The following is a 16,167-nucleotide window of genomic DNA, read 5'->3' on the forward strand; positions in this document are numbered from 1 at the left end:
GTGAAACGTTCTTTAAATACCTTTGGGTCTATAGTTCAGATTAAGTCCAATGTTTCTTTGTTGATTTTCTGTCTGGATGATCTGTCCAATGGCAAAGGCAGGGTAATGAGGTCCCCAACCATGTAGTGGTGTCTTTCTCTCTCTTTTGTCCTGATAATATTTGCTTTATCTGTCTGAGTATTCTAGTGATGGGTACATAAATATTTAGAGTTTTACATCCTCTTGCTGAGTTCACCCTGAGAATCAGATTTAAATGCTACGAAATTCTGATTTTGTTCTTTAGCTTGCCTTTAACTTTCAGGTATTCACTTGTCTAAAATTCAATACTTCTCACATTTGAGGGTTTTAAAGTAATTAGGCTAAAGCATGGGCCTATTGCTACCATTCTTTTCTTTTCTTTTGATTAGCACACTTCACACACATTCTAGGGATGGTCTAACTCATTTCTCTGCATTCTGCTGGATTGATGTTGATGATATATAAGTCTTTGCAAGAAAAAGAGGGAAGTTCCATAACAGCATACCCATCTTTATAGGAGGTTTATTGTCTTAATTTTGGGATTGACTTTTTTTTTCATGTGGGAAAAATAGATCTATATCCCATTTTATTTTCAGCTTGCTTTAGATAGAGACTAAGAAGTACTTTAATGTGACTAAGAAGTTATGACTCATGCATTTGTTGGTCTGTAATTAATGACAGGCCTAAGACCCATCAGAAATCCACTCTTCTGTGAGATTTCCAGCAGTTGTGAATCTTCGGTTCACCAATCTTCCTTCTCCACCCCTAAGGTGTGTCTAATAACCGTTGTCTGATGAGAGCTACTGAAAATAAGAACAATATTTATGCTCTCCATTTCTCAAAATGTTTAACAACCTGGTTTTTCCTCTTAACACTGTTTTTGTCTGTTTACTTATCCCACCATTTCTTTCTAGAACAGTTGATGCCTCCTGTTCTCAAATGAATATATTTTTCCTAGGTATACTGTCTTTGTAAAACAAAGTTAGAAATTATAACATGAAAAATCCAATAAGACTGCTTTTTACTGCTGAGTTCAGACTCTATTAAAAATCCCATCCATTGTTGGATTTTATAGACTCCTCTTGACAATCAAGAGCCCAAACTTTTAAAAGGTTTAAGAAAAGAAAGAAAAAGAGGAAAGATTCCAATATGAAACAAATATACTTGAAATGGAGCTGACTTGGAAAGAAAAAAGAAATCATCAGAGTAGAGCATCTGCAAGCAGTGGTGAGAGGCAACATACAGGGAGCATCACATGTGCACAGATTCCAGGGGTGCAAAAGAACCATGCAGAAAAGCTTCCATTGCAACCCTGAGAGGAAAATCTCATGCTGCAGCTCATCCCACAGCAGCCAATAGGTGACAATAAGAGAAGACTAGGCACTCACCTGGGCTGCTGTTAAAGATTGAATGCAAAAGGCTGGGGTCTATAATGGGGCAGATTACTATGCTCATTGCTCAATGCCTGCTAAGAACTGGTGCCCTTGGCTCAGTGTCTGTGTCTCAGGCGGCTAAGGCGTCAGCCGTGTACACCTGAGCTGGTGGGTTCGAATCCAGCCTGGATCTGCCAAACAACAAGGAGGGCTGCAACCAAAAAATAGCCAGGCATTGTGGTGGGCGCCTGTAGTCCCAGCTACTTAGGAAGGAGAGGCAGGAGAATCGCTTGAGCCCAGGAGTAGGAGGTTGCTGTGAGCTGTGATGCAACAGCACTCTACCCAGGGCGGCAGTTTGAGACTCTGTCTCAAAAAAAAAAAAAAGAACTGGTGCCCTTAAGGGCACCCACAATATGTCTTCTGCAGCTTTTCAGTATTTATGGGATGAGATAAATCCCTGCCCCATCAATAGATGCTTGAAGCTACGGCTCAATTTTAAATTCTGATACATGTAGTACAAGTACTGTTTAGATTTCTTGACCAAAATTTTCCACACTATGATTAGAACAATATTCTTGCCTGAAAATGCTCACTCTTAATCCAGCATATAAACTAGAAAATGACAATTCTTGTAATACCCTACTTTTTCTGCTGAACTCATGCTCTATTAAAAATGCCTTAATTACCTATTCTTGGATTTTATACACTCCTCTTGAAGTTCAAAGTAAAAACATTTTAAAGAGTTTAAGGGAAAAAAGCAAAATAAAAAAGAAGAGTCCAATATGAAACAAATACACTTGGGATGGAGCTGACTCAGAAAGAAGTCATGGGAATATTGCAAACAAAGGTAAGAGATAATAGCAGAAGGAGAGCATTATCTGTGCATAGAAGGTCCCGTCCTCAGGGATGACCTCCTTACTTTCCTTTTGATATGTGCAAATGAATCTCTGAAAATCCATTGACTTTGTAGCAATGGGAGACTATTACATGAATTCATTAGGAGATATTTAAATTTTTTAAATTTACATCATAGTTGGCATATCACAATAATTATAACACTCCTCTCTTACCACATAGAAGTCACTTCTGTCAACCTCAGTTTCCCCATCTGTAAAATGAAATAACAATAAAGGCAAATTTCTGAAATAATTGTGAAGAGTTACATGGACAATAAGTACAGAGCATTTTTCAGAACAACTAGACAATTATAAACTAGAAATTGCTCAACACATATTAGCTTTTATTTTTAACTTGTTAGCCTCTCAAGTGCAGGGATCATTTCAGTTTTGACCACCTTTGTACGCATACCAACTATCTCATTGCATGAATGCATAGTGAATAACAGAAATTGAATAATATCCTTGACTAAGTTCCTACCCTTAAGATGAACGAGCACAATCAACTGGAAGAGAGAAAATTTAATTGATGTTTACAAAAGAATGTCATTATAAATAGAACATTATAAATACTAAAATATGGGAAATTTAGAATATTATAACAGAGACTTTATCTTTCTAAAATTATGATGGAGCAGGTACTCTGAAAATATCTTATAGCATCACCTAAAAAATGCATAGATGCACATTCTTCTTAGTAAAGTATCACAAGAATATAGAATCAAGAATCCAGTGTACTCAATTCTAATATGAAGCCGGTAGACAATCCAATACATAGCCACATAAGAGAAAAATCAAATCAATTCACAGTGGGAGAGAGGAGAACGAGGGAGCAGGGAGAGGGGCGGAGGGAAGGGCTTACGGTTACGGTGTATGGCACACCTCTTGGAGGCAGGACACAATTATAAGAGGGACTTTACCTAACAAGTGCAAACATTGTAACCTAATTCTTCATTACCCTCAACCTGAAACAATAAAAATAAAGAAAATTTTAAAAATGCAATTTTAAAAGCTGAGCTGACTAGAAAAAGAGAGAGCTCCTCAAAGCCTAAACTAAAGGGAAGTTCAGAGAGGAGGCATTTGGCATCTTCCATGAGTTTCTGCCGGTGCCTGGCAGCTTACAGCATAGATCACACAGGAACAGGGGGAGTGAGGCAGAGCCTGGGAGCTGGTGAGAAAGTATGTCCCAAGTGAAGCAAAAACTGAGAACAATTGCCACCAATAAATGGTAAAATAGCGTGGGGCAACCACCTTACAAAATCAGAAACTACAGAAACCAATCTCCCTCAGCCTTGGTTGTCACAGATAACTATAAGCCACCTCTCACCTGAGTGTGGATTAATGTTCACATTCCTGTGTTTTCCTCTAAAATTTAAGCCCACATCTCACAGAAGGGTAAGAAAATCCTCTGTGGGGGAACACAGCTTACACCAGGTCTCCAAAACTCTCACCAATGGTAATAAATTCCTAAAGAGCCTGAGCTAAGTGAGTGACAGAATCAGACCATTAAAAAACTGCATATATTGTACCAGGTCATTTCAGAGCATAAAATAGGCAAATAAAATCTTAAAGAAATAAAGAGAATTCCACAAATATGAGTGAGGAACAAGGAAACATCAGAGATTCACAGACATCATGCTTGAAAGGAGAATGAATATAACTTCTTAAAATTACAGTGTGTGTGTGTGTGTGTGTGTGTGTGTGTGTGTGTTTGTGCAGGGCGACATTAGATAGCATTAAGAATTAGAGTAAAATATAGACATGAAGAAATTGGCAAGAATGTAATATTAAAGGAGAAAAGGATGAAAAATGTGAAATAAAGTTTAAAAGTTATATTTAATCAGAATTCCAAAAAGAATAAAGAATATGGGTAAGATATTCAGACTATTTCAGAACATGATTGTTGGGAAATGTCCAGAATTGTACCAACCTGGGTTAATAAACAAATCTATGCATACCATAGATACACCACAGAACACAAATAACTCTTAGGAGAAGCTAGAGAAAGAAGCAAATGACCTAAAAAAGAATGACAATTAGACCAACAACTGACTTCTCAACAGCAGCAATGAAATGTGGAAAACAGTGAAATGATTATTTTAAAGTTCTGAGAGATGACTTACTCTATGTCTTTGAAGAACAAAGGCAAAACAAATTCATTTCAGCCATTCCAAAAAATAAATATAAAATACTAAATTTATTACCAAGAAACCCTCACACATGCATTTTCCTAAAAGATATACTTAAAAAACACAGATTATTCCAGAAAGGATGCCTTGACATTCCCCCAAAACCTAAGCTCACACATCACATAAGCAAAAGAAAATCCTCTCTGGGAATGTCTGTCAGTTTCAAGAAATCGAGAGTTCTCATTTTATTCACTAACACTTTCTTGCCTGAAACCCAGAAGGAATTATAAATGTGATCATATAAATGTAAGCAAATAAATGAAAAAAGCTAATTGTCATTGTGTTAAAAGGTACTGAAAAATTAATTGCAAATAAATTGGAAGGGATTATCAGAATAAAAATATTGCAAGAAAGAATTTGGAAAAATGACCTCAAAGAAAGAATTGAAATGAAAGCAAGATGAGCAAAAAAAGGGTAGAACCCCTGTAAGTTGATGACCCAAGAGACCGTAATAAATTGGTCAACATCCGTAGGTGGTCAACATAAGGAACTAGGCAAACTGTACTGATATGTACATGTGGTGCTTGTCCAGTCTATGAAAATTAGTTTAACTTAAGGCAGTGGTCATTGTAGGAAGGTGGTCAACTATGGAGGTTCTAGAGTATAGTTGGAAGACTAGTAGACAGAAAAACTAAGTAGAGAAAAAAATGTAATTAGCTCAAAAAGACTGAAAGGAGAAAATTAGAAAAAGCACAAATGCACTATTAACCTAAGTGCAAACTGGCTAAATACTCAAGATGAATATAGGCCCACTTACATATAATGCACTAAGATTGAAAATAAAATTGTGAGAAAACATATACCAAGAAAACCAAGCAGAGGGAAGTTGATACATCTATATTAAAAGCAGACAAAATAAAATTTAAGACAAAAAAATAGTTGAAGATAAATAGGGTTATAAATAAAATAAAATATTAAAATTTGAAAGAACTATAAGAAAAAATGGGCGTTATCTTTTGTTATTCACCAAGATTTGGTCCTAAGTCTTGGTGCGCTAATTAGAGAGTAAGTTAACACATCCCAGGCAGTACAAGGGAGACTTCTCAGAAAAGATACTTGTCTTGGGACTCAAAGGACCCTGGAAGCTGGCCAGATAAATAGGGTAGAACTGATAAGGGAAGGTATGCGCACAGACGCAGAAAACTAGCATTTTTGGAGAACTGTAAGTACTCAGATCTGACTCCATATGAGGAGGAAGTAAAGAACTAAAGTAGACGTTTTATGCACTGTTAGAAAAAAATTGGACAGTCTCTGATAAACCTTAAGCGCATAAACAGCCACAATCAATTTTTTAAGGTGGACCAGTAATTCTGATGACACTGAGCAGAATGGCATAGATGGGACCAAGACTGGGTCTATGATAAATTTATTTCACTCTGGTCTCAGAATCAGGATGATGAAGTAGCATCAACAGCTGTAAAAAGAAGTGACGTCCTCCCACATGACGCAGGCTGCCTGTTCTCTGGATGCTCAGAGAACAGCGGTTTCTGATTCCACCGAGTCTTGGTGAACACCCATCTTGGCCACATATAGGAGCGTCTGACTTTCCTGCCATGGTGCATTTGTGAATAGTCCTTCATTCACCCATCTTTTTAGTCATTTTATTTATTTTTAAGCTTTATATCTTAAAAATATTTGTGGTTACATGGATTGCTTTTATGACATTTGAGTCATGTTTTTTTAAATAAGTGTGCCCATCACCCACGTAGTGTTCATTGTACCCAGTCAGTAGGTTTTCACCCACTCCCCTTCTACCTCCTTTGACTTCTGTTAACTTTTACTGCTCTTATGCACATGTGTACTCACTGATTAGTTCCAGTTTAATAGCAAGAACATGTGGTGTTTGTTTTCCCTTTCTTTAGATACTTCACTTAAGATAATGGTTTCCAGTTCTATACAAATTGTTGCAAAAGGCAACATCCTTCTGAATTGTTGCACAGCCCTCCATGGTATGCTTATACCACACTTTGTTAATCCACTCGTGAATTGATGGACATTTGGGTCGACTCTGCATCTTCGCAACTTTGAATTAGGCTCCAATAAACATTCAAGTGCAGGTGTCTTTGGATAAGATGACTTCTTTTCTTTCAGGCAAATACCTAGTAGTGGGATTGCTGGATCAAATAGTAGGTCACCTGTTAGTATTTTCAGGAATCTCCAAACTGGTTTCCAAGAAGTTGTACTAATTTCCAGTTCTACCAACAGCCACCTGATCTTTGACAAAACATACGGTATATACTGCAGAAAATCCCTATTCAGGAAATGGTGCTGGGAAAATTGGATGGCCACAAGCAGAAGAATAAAACTATACCCATATTCTTTCAATCTCGCCACCTGCAAAAATTAATTCAAGATGGGTAAAGGACTTAAATGTAAGGCATGAAACCATAAGAATTCTGGAAGAAAATGTTGGAAAAACTCTTCTAGAAATAATACCAATAGCAATCACAGCAATAATAAATACATGGAAGTTCATTAAATTAAAGTTTTCTGCATGGCCAAGGAAATAATTAACAGAGCAAACAGACAACCTACAGAATGGGAGAAGTATTTACAAGCTGTACATCTAATAAAGGACTAATAATTAGAATTTACAAAGAACTCAAGCAAATCAGCAAGAAAAAAATCAAACAACCCTATTAAAAAGTGCACAAAAGACATGAAAGGAAGCTTTTCAAAGAAAAATAGACAAATGGCCAGTAAACATATGAAAAACTGCTCAGTGTCACTAGTCATCAGGGAAATGCAAATTAAAGCCACAATGAAATGCCACCTTACCCGAGTCAGAATGCCCTTTATTAAAAAGTCCAAAAACATGAGTTATTGACATGGATGCAGAGACAAAGGAATGCTCATGTGGTATTTACTAAGCAAGCTATACTGCCAGGCGTACATTTGTATGCGTTGCAGGATACAGCAGTGGGCAAGAGAAAAAAGTCTGGATCTTCCCGGACCCCATATTCTGTGTGTGTCTATCTTTGTCTGTGTGTCTGTATCTGCATAGGGAGATGCAACAGTAAGCGTAATACATAAGTAAACTACATAAGACATTACAAAGTAATAGATATTATGGAAAATAGAAAAGGGTAAGGGAAATAATACCTGAGCAAAGAGATTACAATCTTAAGTAGGTGATCGTGAAGGACCTTGTCAAGTAGTATCTGAACTAGGACTTGAAGGCAGTGAGGAAGTGAGCCATGCTGCTGTGGAAGGAAGAGTATTCCAGGCAGAAGCAACAATAAAGGTAAAGATCCTGGGGTGTGATTGTGCCTGGTGTGTTGGCGGCCAGCAAGGAAGGCACACTGGCTAGAACAGAATAAGGATGAGGGATAGAACCAAGAGACACTGCCAGAGATATCACTCTGGGAGATCAGATTAGACAGGACTTTGGAGCCTTGGAAGCCACCAGAAAGCTTTGAGCAGAGAACTGCTTAACTGCATATAACTCATGCAGCTATAATATGTGTTAGGAATAGCCGGAGATGTATTTGAGTAGAGCCTTGCATTCTCCCTGCACCCTCCTTTCATATCCTCTCAGTTACTGAAGCTACAAAATGAAGCAGTACCACCAAGGAGAGACTTGGGCCATGGCAGAGAAACACACTTGCCTTGACTGAGCATTTACTACATGCCAAGCACCATGCGAGGGTCTCAGTTCAGCAGCAAAATCAGTCTGTCAGGTTTCAGTGGCAGAAAGAGGTGAGCACACATAGACAGTTACCAAAAGGTAAGCTACAGTTTTAAAAAAGTCCCCTCCATGAAGAAAAGATAGACATTTAAGATGCTAGATATCCTAATTACCCTTGTTTGATAATACTGCATTATATCAATGGATCAAAATATCACATGTACCCCAGAAATATGTACATCTATTATGTATCAAAAAAAAAAAACACAAGGTCTCCAGCCCTAGAGGACATTTTCTGAGGGCACAGTGGCTGTTTGCACCCTGTATATAGAAACCTTCATGAACAGGCAGGGCGCAAGGCAGAGAGATCTGAGTTCAATCAGAGCTGAATGGAGCTGGGAATGTGCCCACAGCAGCCTGCTGTCACAGTGCCCGCTGCCCAGGGAAGGCAAGATTATCTGAAGCTGGGTCGTTTATTTCTCTTTCTTTTTTTAAGCTTTACTGAAATGAAATTGATACACAAAACAATGCACATATTCAGTGTATGCATTTTGATGAATTTGGGCATAAGTGTATACCTGTGATACCTCCAGCACCATGAAGGGACTCTGCGTATCATCCTCTCCTACATTTTCTTTGTTTTCTTTAGTGGCTTTGTTCCATTTTGTTGTTTGGTTTTATGGCGAGAGTAGCTGACATAGAATACAATACCATATTGATACGCTGTAGGTATTATATTGTACAGCTGGTCTCTAAAACTTACTTGACTTATATAACTGAACCTGTATATAGGGTTTGTTCAATTCTGTGGCAACCCCCCAGAGGAAAGAGCTCTGATGTGGGAGGAAAGGAGTTATTAGGTTGCATTAAAGCAAGCCATTGACAGAGTAGCAGGGTTGTGCATGTGTGGCCGTGGCTACCCCTGGGGGCGAGTGGGGGGTGTGCGCCTGGCGGTCGTGAACGGCACTGCACCATTTGAGAGTGAGTAGGATACTGGGGCAAACGAAGGTCAAAACGGTCTGTGTAGGTTCTCATTCTTGATGCAATCAGATAAAAATCCTTCATGTCTTTACAAAAAGTAAATTACGGGTCCTAGGGACAAACTTTGCAAAACCCCCAAATCACATAAGTACATCTTTCCTGAAGACTCTGAAAATGAACACTGAGCGGCGGTAATGGAGCAAACTTCCTGGCATTTGCAGAGAACATATACCTTTCCTGAGGGAATTCTACAAGTTGGGAGTGAAAAGAACTGTAGCCCAGGATCCATAAAACTCCTAAAGGAAATTAATAAACTATTGTCCACAGTTGTGGAGGAACTTGAGGAGATAAGAAAGGTGCCGAAAGATGAGGGAGAGACAACTACTACCGTGTTTCCCTGAAAATAAGACACTATCTTATATTTATTTTTTCTCAAGAAGACACATTAGAGCTTATATTCAGGGGATGTCTTATTTTTGTTAAGTATAATACAGCAATCTACATTTATTCAAATACAGTTAAGTCATCTTCTTCTGGAACCTGACAGGGGGAGCCAACCTTGTTGGTGTGGCTTGCACTAGTGATGTGTGAACTCCTTTCCCAGCTGTTCACACATGTGCAATGGGATGCCTGAGACAGTGGTTACCACACACGTACTGGCGAATGGCTTGGAGAAAGGAGCTATGGCAGATAAAACGTATTCCAGTCTTCCTTACCCACCTGAAATGGATGGGAGATAACCACGCCCATCAGTAGGTCTTACTATCAGGGTAGGGCTTACATTTAACAAATGCATAGAAATCCAGCTAGGACTTATTTTTGGGGTAGGTTTTATTTTCGGGGAAACACAGTATTGCCAGTTTTACTATTTTAGAGAATTTCAAGAGCCAGATATTGATCAAAAACAATATTCTAGATGGATTAGTAAATATCAGGGGTCCTCAAACTTTTTAAACAGGGGGCCAGTTCACTGTCCCTCAGACCATTGGAGGGCCAGACTGTGGGCCCCAGGATGAGTTGGCTGCTAAGCAGGGCAGGCAGCAGCGGCAAAAACACCCAGTGGGCTGGATAAATGTCCTAGGCGGGCTGCATGTGGCCCAAGGGCTGTAGTTTGAGGACACCAGGTATCTTTAGTATCTTGTACGAGTTCACCAAAAATTAATCACACCACACGTAATTCTTTGTTTGATGGGTTTACCAAACCCCTAACTCTAATATTGCACAATTAAGCCCAGACTTCAGTAAAGCCATTGACAAAATCAAGCATGAAAGTCTTCAGAAAATGTTCAGTTATCCAATTCTCTACTTGAGAACATATAAATGGTTGGATGAACATATTCAAAAGTGTCAATGTAGATATTGGAGAGAAGTATATCAGTATTTGAAGGAAGACATTTGGGTAAAGGACCCTTCATATCCAGATAACGTGTGATTGAAAGACTCTTTCCTAATAACTATGCTACCATCACTAATGGGGCTACAAAAGCTTAGGAAAAGATGGTTAATTAAACTGATTTTACACGAGGTCCTTGTTCCACGAGACCTCGACTTTCTTTCATGATCTAGTTGTATAAGGAATGATTTAAAAATAATAGAGTTGCATAATTTACCCACTGAGGTTAGTATCTAACACCTTCCTGAGGTGCAACCCCACCATTGTTTAATCCTTGCCATGGTGAAGAAATGTATCAACATATAGGCTTAGTTTTAAAATAGAAAAAAGTAATCCCTATAATTGAATGAGACCATTCTAGGATTCTCTACCCATCTGTGCCCCGTTCACCTCAAAATCTGGCAGTGTTCTAGATGGCAAAAAAGTTTCAATGTCCACACATTTGCAGATAGACTTTCAGAGGTTCTCAGTTAATCAGGAGTATCACAAAGTTAACAACACTGTGAATACTACACTTTATGGGCAACTTAAAGGAGATGAAAGATCATATTTACCTTGTGTAATGCTTTGTCTTTCTTATTAGATTTGGAACTTGATCTTCATGTAAAATTCTACTATATCATTTGCTTTAGTTGTGTATGCGCTATCATAGAAAAATGGACAAAGATTTCCCTCATCCCCAAAAAGGGAAACCAGTTAACATTCACAGGGTGTTTGCTAACAAGAGCCCCAGCTTACTGGAGTCTTCCCTGATGAAAGTCAGACTCATGTCCACTGGAAGCAAGCCCCTATGTCCAATTGGACATCCTTTCCTCCCCCACTTAGGTTCTTGTTGCTCTTAAGTTATGTTATGGGAGCCAGGACCGTGGATGTTGCTGTCAAATGACTAGTCTTAACAGATCTAATATAGGTCAAGTTCGATCAGATAATTTCCAGTGCCTCAACTGATCAAAACCCTTAGATAGACATCTGTGATGAAAGTTCACCCAGGTGCTCGCAGCAAACAACTATGCCCCTGGCTAGACTACAGGGGTACATCTCTGGCAGATTCTAGAATTTTATTAAATGTATCAAACTCTGATGTTCTATGACAAGAGGATTTCCTGTACCAGTCATAAGAGTAGAAACGTCTGGGACCTGTTATTCAGTGGGAAGCAAAACTCCTCCAACTGGAAAGCAATTTGCAGACTGACACTACAGCAATTTGTATCATGCATTTGAATGGAACCTGCCTTTATAAAACAAAATAAACACAGTATATCTTATATCATGTCCTGTCTAGATTTCTAAATGGAACAACAGCAGCAGAAAATATTGGTTTTCTGAGCCTCATCTGCTCTGAATTAAAGGATCAAGGTTGGTGAGTTTTTTCCTCCCATTTAAATAAGGAGAAAGTATAGTACCCTGAACAAATTCTATTGGTTATCATTCATGATTGCTAAGGCCATAAAGGAAACACTTGAACACAGTCCCTGTAAAAGTTATATTGGGAAGAATAGACATATGGACATCCCAGAGGAAGGGAGGGGGCATGTTTTTTCCATTTGCCTAACCCAGAACGTTCCATACTGAGTAAAATTTTCCATCCTTGTGCATCTCCAAAAATGAAAATAAAAAATTGTAAAGCAGCTTTCTGAGCATGAGGCAAGCAGAGGAGCAGGGTACGGCTGAGTGGCATAATCGACCTTGCCGAAGCAAGGACTGCTGGGAAGCAGAGTGGGGCCTGCAGAGCACCCAGGCAGCTGGGGAGCGGCCATCAAGCTGCCGGAGACTTGCCTGTCCTCGGATGCATTGAGGTGAATGCATCAGGCTTCTGTGCTTTTTATAAAAGTGCCAATTCCAGGCGACTTTTTGCTTTGTAAACTAAGGCTATCAGAGAAAAGAAGGAGTGGTGGAACATTTCCTCCTGTTTGTCAGTGTCTGTGGTAAGAGACAGGAAACCTGGCTGCCTTCAACAGAAAGGGTGTGGGAATCACCAGGAGATTGGAAGAGATGCTTTTGCAAGGAGCCGGAGAGAAAATTCTGGCACATACCCTCCCCAGTCTAATCTGCAATGCAATGCTTTAAGAGAGCCAGGCACCGCGTTAGAATCCTGTTAAACCAAATATTGATTGCACTGTTTTCTTCTCTTGGTAAATTTTGTGTCTTAGGAGAAAAATGGCATCCTCTCTGTAGAAATTTGTTCTGTAGTAACAAAAATAGGTTTACAGGTATTTATCCATGTTGTTTTGCTACCCAGGTAGACATTTTCAAGGCAGCTCATGAAAGTGAAGTAGGCACCCGTGATCATTCATTCATTTAGTAAATTATAATTAAGCAGCTCCCATGTATATCGGGCACAGTGCTTGGCACAGCTACAATAAAAATATTGCCTCTACTCTAAACTTCTGTTTACTGAAACTGCAGCAAAGAGCCTTAGTTTGCCCAGGTCATCCTGGGATCCCAATCCCACAGCTCCTAGAGCAGTAATTTTCAGTCTTCTGATGTTTCAATACTATGTAATTATTAGGTGTTGTGAATCACATCATTTCTAAAAGAACTTGAAGAATTCGTCTTATAAAAAATTATTTGGTTTAGAACTTTATGGTAGCTTTCTGGATAGCTAAAAACATTCTCAGATACTGAAATCTAAACGATCACTCTGCAAGTGTCTTTTCTGGGTCCCTCTCATATTTGTCATGTCTATTAACTCAAATGAGTCAAAGCGATTATTCTGACACTTGAAATTTTACCTTTAATGTTTCCTAGGAAACATAGCTCATACTCACCCCTACCTCTCTCTTGGGGCCGTTTAAAGAGAAAGTAATCTGGAAAGCAGCCGCGAATACACAGAATTACCCAGTGCCTCGATGTTTTCCATTTCTCTTCTGGCATCCAACTCAATAGCTGTCACTGTTACCTCTGCAGGAACTTGGTTCTTACATGACAACTTGAGTGGCATTGAGCTTCGCTAGAAGGTCACAACATCTTTGTGATATGCAAATTTTTCCGAGAGATTATGGTCTCAAGTTTTTATTCTAAAAGCAAGCACACCTGCAAAACAAATGTCTTTCTAAATCAAATATTAAAAGGTGGTGAAAATGAATTACCTGCTAGCTTTTGTCTCACTTGACAGTTTTTCTGGGATAAGTTGATTATTTTTATGATTCCTCATGGAGAAGGTCAGATCCGTTTGATTAAGTGAAAACCAGCATAAGAAGATTGTATAAAAAATAATTATTCATAGAAAGTCATTCCTTTTTGAGGCTAAAGAAGATTTGTCTTACCTAAGGGGAAATTCAGACATTTTATCGTAGTGCCAAAAACCAAGTTTTGAATCCTGAATGAGAATTCCCATATGTTAGAGGAGCAATTAATCTCAAAGAGAAAATAACGCAGCCACGCAATGTGTGTGATCAGAAAAAAAATTGGATTATGTCTTCTAGAAACTATAGCTCAAACTCTGATGCCATAGGACAAACCCCTAGTTGTCAGTGGTTTCCTTTTAAACAAAGAGGGACATACAGTGGTTGTCGCCTGGGAATCCCGTGATAAAACACACACACGCAAGCCTCAGTTCCAGGCCTTCTGATTCAGTAGATTTGAGGTAGAGCTACAGAATCTCACTCTTTTTTTTAACTTACAATTTGATAATGAGGGTACAAATGTTTAGGTTACATTGTTTTCATTTCTAAGGTCAAGTTCAAATTGTAGTTGAGCCCTTCACCCAGGGGGGCGTGCTGAACACCTTCACGTTGTATACACTGAGTGAGATCCCCACTAATCACCCTCCCTCCACCTGCCTTCCTCTTCCTTCCTCTGCCCTCCTCCTCACTGGACTATACTTGTGTTTTTCTTGTGTTTTTCTTTCGTGTGGCCATGCAGTTGATTATATATTGGTTTCCTGTTAGTATTGAGTACATTGGATACTTTTTTCCCCTATTCTTGTGATACTTTACTAAGGAGAATGTGTTTCATTTCTATCCAGGTAAACACAGATGTAAAGTCTCCATCTTTCCTTACAGCAGAGTCGTACTCTATGGATGGTATACATATATCACAGTTTGCTAATCCATTCATGGGTTGTTGGGCACTTGGGTTGACTTCACATCTTGGCAATTGCGAATTGAGCTGCAGTAAACATTCTATTGCAAACGTCCTTCTGGTAAAATGATTTTTTTCCTCCTAGTAATGGGATTATGAGATCAAGTAGAAGGCTGACTTTTAGTTCTCCATACTTCTTTCCACAGAGATTGTGTTAGTTTGCAATCCCACCAGCAGTGCAAAAGTGTTCCCCTTGTTAGGGGATATCTCAGAGTGGTTTTGATATGTATTTCTCTGATGATTAGGAATGATGAGCATTTTTTATTGATTGGGATTCATTAAGGGTATAAAGAATTAGGTTACACTGATTGTGGTTGTTAGGTAAAGTCCCTCTTGTCATTGTGTCCCACCCCCAAGAGGTGTGTCATACACCATGACCCCCCATCCCCTCCCACCTCCCCTCTCCCCCATCCCTCATTCCCCTAACCCAGCCCTTGTATTAGATCAGATGATGAGCAATTTTTCATGGGTTTGTTGGCCATTTGTTGGTCATCTTCAGAAAAGTTTCTGTTCAGGTCTCTGGCCCACTTATACATGAGCTTGTTTCTTCTTTTCTTGTTGATTAATTTGAGTTCTCTCTGTGGGGAATTTACATTTTTAAGAAGCTCCACAAGTGATTTCAATGCCCATCCTCAGTTGAACCACCATACAATATGCTAGGCTGACTTCATCTGGACTGGAAAATGACAAGAACTCGGTCTGTGACATCTGATTAATAATCCAGAAGTATGCCATGGAGAACATGATTTTTTTTTTATTAGGATCTTTTGAAGAAGAAGAAATGATAAGGATTCCTTAAGAGAGTATGAAAGTGAGCAGAACCAGGGTTACGAGGAACATTAACCAATACTGACATTATTCATTACCTTGAACAGTATTATCAGATCACTTTCCCAGCTCTGAGGAATATATATGTATATTTATATTTTTAAAAGCCTACCCATAGTAGCCATAATGTATTTATTTAATGTTTAATTATATGTATTGAAACCATTAGTCTTCTTAAAGAAAAGGAAAAGGACTTTAGGAGCTTTTCTCTTAGATAGAAAATCATCTATATTAATCCTTACAGGGTTCTAAAGTGTTAGAGGTAAGAAAGTTGTTGTATCCACTCCAGAAAATACAGTTACTTGCTAGAATATTCATTGAGAGCTTTACTAGATGAGTTGGACAAATTGTAAATTCCAGAGAGCTGGACATTGCAGGGAAAAATAGTTATATTTTAAAACAATGTCAGAATCCCAGAACAGTATTCTCAATGGAGACAATGGGCTGAATTCCAAAGTTCATTTCTTAGCAAGTCTATGAAATTATAACAAGGTTATTTGTAAATTATAAAAGCATACGCAATGAAAGTTTGTGAAGGAAGTCACAATGGAATAGAAATGTCATATAAGTACTCTGAAAAGTACTAGAATACTTCTATGATTATTTACAGGTGCCCACAGTGGGCACAAAAGCATTGCTGGAAATGTCAGGCAGAAAGTTAAGTATTTTTTTTTTTTTTGAGATGGAGCCTCAAGCTATCCCCCTGGGTAGAGTGCCATGGCATCACGCTCACAGCAACCTCCAACTCCTGGGCTCAAGCAAGTCTCCTGACTCAGCC

General features: G+C 38.8%; 1 protein-coding gene across 5 annotated transcripts in view; it reads left to right on the top strand.

Moving 5' to 3' along the window:
* Window positions 1-16,167, top strand: part of KCNQ5 (potassium voltage-gated channel subfamily Q member 5) — a 513,698-nt gene that overhangs the window by 232,616 nt on the left and 264,915 nt on the right. The gene's annotated exons all lie outside the window — the stretch shown is intronic.

Source organism: Otolemur garnettii, unplaced genomic scaffold (genome assembly GCF_000181295.1).
Source record: "Otolemur garnettii isolate 467f Iridium unplaced genomic scaffold, OtoGar3 scaffold00035, whole genome shotgun sequence".
Taxonomy (NCBI): domain Eukaryota; kingdom Metazoa; phylum Chordata; class Mammalia; order Primates; family Galagidae; genus Otolemur; species Otolemur garnettii.